Source organism: Rhagoletis pomonella, unplaced genomic scaffold (assembly GCF_013731165.1).
Source record: "Rhagoletis pomonella isolate Grant_MI unplaced genomic scaffold, Rhpom_1.0 Rhpom_scaffold_00012, whole genome shotgun sequence".
Lineage (NCBI taxonomy): Eukaryota > Metazoa > Arthropoda > Insecta > Diptera > Tephritidae > Rhagoletis > Rhagoletis pomonella.
This window is the reverse complement of record NW_023458566.1, coordinates 6,114,024-6,118,280: the sequence shown is the minus strand read 5'-3', so window position 1 is coordinate 6,118,280 and position 4,257 is coordinate 6,114,024.

Here is a 4,257-nt window from a genome sequence, read left to right as displayed (position 1 = left end):
CTGGCGTTCGAATCGAAACTCTTTAAACGCGCATCGCCACCGACCGCGCCGAGTTTAACGCGCGCCAATTGTGTCTTCAACAAATTTTGCTGTATGCTATGCAGTTGACGTGGCATATTGGTCATAAAACTTTTGGAGCGCTTAAGCGCAAAACGACATGGCGTCGGTTGCCGTGCCAGCGGCAGCAATGGAGCATTGTAATGCAAGTTTTTAACTAAATTGTTTCCCGCAATGCCGTTTAGACGTTGCTGAAGCAGTTGCTGGTACAATTGTGGTGGTGGCGGATGTGGCAGTGGTTGTATCTGTCCCAGTGGCGTGGGTGGCGGGGGCGGTGGCGTTAACGCATGACCATTCAGTTGACGCGCATTCGTTGTACCTAAAGCAAGTGATAGCCGCACACCGGCGTTACTACCCGATCCGGTTGGCCTTCCGATAACAACGGTGCGCTCATTTTGACGTCTAAGTGGCTTCGGTGAACTGACACCGTTAGCTAGCGTGGACGAATTTTGTTCACTTCTGCCGAATTCCGATTGCACGTCCGGTATGCGGCAAACTTCCGGCTGTGTCTCGGCGGGCGACGATGCAGGTAATATTGTCGTTAGTGCTGGTGTGGGTGTTGGTGGCGGTGGCGGTAGTGGTGGTGGTTCTTCTTTTGGTATGTGAAATATATTGATGAGATTATGTTGCAGCGACAACAGCCGCAGCTGTGTTTCGTATTCGAATATCGGTATTGCGCTCAGGCCGCGTCGATCATAATTAATGCGATCCGGTTGCTTTTCGCGGTCTTGTGCGGTGCGTGTTATGCGACAAATACCATTTGGCTGCAATGTGACAATAGCCGCCGTGCCGTTACTATTACAGTTTCCGTTACCATTTCCGCTAGCGCTGCTATTGCCACTCCCCTCCGCACATGTCGTTGCCGTCGGTGCCGTCGTGTGTTCGCCGTTCAACAACATATTCGGTGACAAATTGCGATACGCTGTTGCTGGTCGCCGATGCGTGGCAGAAGCAGAGGAGGATGTGGATTTCGAACGTTGGCGTTTGACCGTTGTACGCACCGGATTACGTCGCAAGCGTGCGGCGACTGCTGCACGCGTACTAGCAGCATTCGCTTTGGCAAGTTGACTATCAATTGCAGCGCCCAGCAGTGGGGAATTGAGTGCGGCAGCTGGAGTATTTGGGTTGGCTGCTATTTTACGTTTGTTGTTGTGGTTGTTGTTGCTACTACCAGCTGCCGCAGTCGTTGTTGTATTGCACAGTGTAGTATAGGAACGCCCAAAAGGACGACGCAGTCGTGTGGTGAGACTAGGAACAAATGGTTCAATTTTCAGCAGTGATGTTTGAGGTAAATAGGTTTGTGCGGCTTGTGGAAGTTGATTCGTTTGCTGTTGCTGTTGTTGTTGCTGTTGCTTCGAAGCTACTGTGGCCGCAGTAGCGGCAGCAACAACAGCCGCATTCGTTGCTGCAGCATTCAGTAGTTTTGTGGTCAGAGCGGGCGTTGTTGATTTGGCAGTTTTATGTACATCGACAACGGTGGCAGCAATGGCAGCACCACCACCACCGCCACCCACACCCCCACCAACTACATCCGTTGCACCTCCAGTGGGACTTTTCACATGCTCCTGCCGCGTCAGAACTGCTGGCCGGCTACGCAATTTCGATATGGACATGCTGTTATGCGTTTCCGTCTTCCTATGCACCTTTGTGTGATGCGTTGCTTTCCGCTTCGCCTTTGCGCCACCCTATTTGCAACGATCGCCGCAATATTTCTGCCGACGCAGCTCAGCCAATTCTTCATGATGATTCAGATAACGTGCGCATAGCTGGGACTTTGCTAATATTTAACTTGCATTTGGAGCTGTGTAGTTGATTTGCTTGTTGACGCGACGCTGTGTGTGGTGGCTAACTTTATGTCACTCGCGCTGAACTTGTTATTGCGCAACTTTGGCAACTACTTTGCTTACAGACAGTAATAACTTTGCAGCGTTCTGACAAACTTTCTGCAATAAAATTTTTTTTACAAAGTATTCGATTGGCATTTCTCGTTTGTCCCTACCTTGTGACCATACGCCGCTGTGCCTGCGCTCCCTCTTCATGCAGCACGCAGCTGACAATCGGAGTAAATTTTCAATTTAATATCCACAATCTCCGTTGGTATTTTGACTTTGTCTATAAACTTAAAATATATGTCTGTATGTATGTAGGTACTTTCGAAAATATCCGATATTTGAGCTGCCGTTTGAGCTCACTAGCTCTTGGCTCTTTACTGTTCAGCTGTGTTCCTGCAGTTCGTTTGTTATTTGACTCGCGGCAATTTCATTGCGTTTGCAAGTATTTTACGTTGTACTCACTTTCTTGACATGTTTTATTAGTTTGTTTATTGGGGTTATATGCGGTTGCTATAGTCAGTCTAACCAAATTCGATACGAATCCAAAAACTGCCATTCAACGCTGCTGATGAGCGCCCCTCAATCCCCAATGCGACGCCACTCGCACAAGGCAAAATGGTAAATCCATTTCATTTCGTATGCATATCCACGACAGTTTTCATCAAATTTCTCTAACGTTTTCATGTGAACATAAGAACATTGTCATGCACCAATCAATGTACTTGCGCTTGTACATACTTGCATACAACATACCTACATACATATGCACATGCGACATACCACGTTTTGGTTACTAAATACTTAACCTGAAGTTGTTGCGTTTGTTTATTGCAGTGGGCTATTCGCTCATAAGTGTGTTTGCAAGTATGCAAATATGTACATATGTATGTTATGTAGGTACATACAGTGACTCAAACAAATCACCACGTGTTGATTTTATTCAAATATTCGTAATGTTTATCGAGCTAAATTTTTATACCCGAGCGCACTTGTGCACAAGGGTATTATAACTTTGTTCACATAACGGTTGTTTGTAACAGGCAAAACGAATCGAGATAGATATAGACAAATGTATACATAAATGATCAGAATGAAAAGAGAAATCGATTAAGCGGTGACTGTCTGTCCGTCCGTCCGTCCGTCCGTCCGTCCGTCCGTCCGTCCGTCCGTCCGTCCGTCTGTGCACACGATAACTCGAGTAAAAATTGAGATATCTTAACGAAACTTGGTACGTGAACTTCTTTTGGGCGTGGGACGGATGGTATTGAAAATAGGCGAAATCAGATAATAACCACGCCTACCTCCCATATAACGGTAATTTTAAGAAATACGAAAACTGCGATATTTTAGTAACTACAGAAGATAATTCACTCAAAATTGATATTTGCAATGAGTTTTAGACGAGAAATAAGAATATTGCAAAATTTTGACAAATGGGCGTAGCCACGCCCACTTATGGTTACATGTGTATATCTTGGTAACCGCTACACCAATTTCTTCCAAACTTGGCACAGTTGTTGGTCCTGGTACAGTATACCAACTGGCCGAAAATTTCTAAAATCGGACAATAACCACGCCCACATCCCGTATAACGGTAATTTCGAGAAATACAAAATCTTCGATAAATTAGTAAATATTGAAGCTAATTTATTCAAAATTGATGATTGCAACAATTTTTTACCAAGAAATACGTTTATGACAAAATTTTGGAAAATGGGCGTAGCACCGCCCACTTGTGATCACATATATGTATCTCGCTAACCGTTCTAGCAATTTGTACCAAGCTCGGTATGGTTATTGTGCTCGCCACCTAAAAGCAAACCGTTGAAAATTGTTGAAATCGGACTAAAATTGAGGCCGCTTTTCATATAACGGTAAATTTCAGATATGCTTGAAATTTCAATATTTCGAAATTTAAGGACGCTAATTTACTCAAAATTGATACACCCCGGCTTACCATCTAGCGGTAGGTTTCAGAAAGGTGAAAAAACATATATTTAATACTTGCGCCGGGTATTTAATGTTCGGCTCCGCCCGAACTTAGACTTTCTTACTTGTTTTTGTTATTTTTATATAAAAATTCGTCTAAGCTTTAACCAAAACCGTGTAAATAACAGTTTCAAACTTTATACAAAATTTAGGAAAATTCAACAAATTTTCATCATAATTTAATTTTTATTCTGGATAAGCAGTTTTATAGCCCACACAATTTTAATCTAATGAAGTGAAAGTTTCAAACGGCTAAAAAATCGCGTTGATTTTTGAGAATTTTTTTTCGGTGACGGATTGTTGCACTTTTTTTCATATGTATAAGTATGAATTTCTTATAAAATAAAATGCGAGAGACGCGGCCAGCAAGAAAATTTCA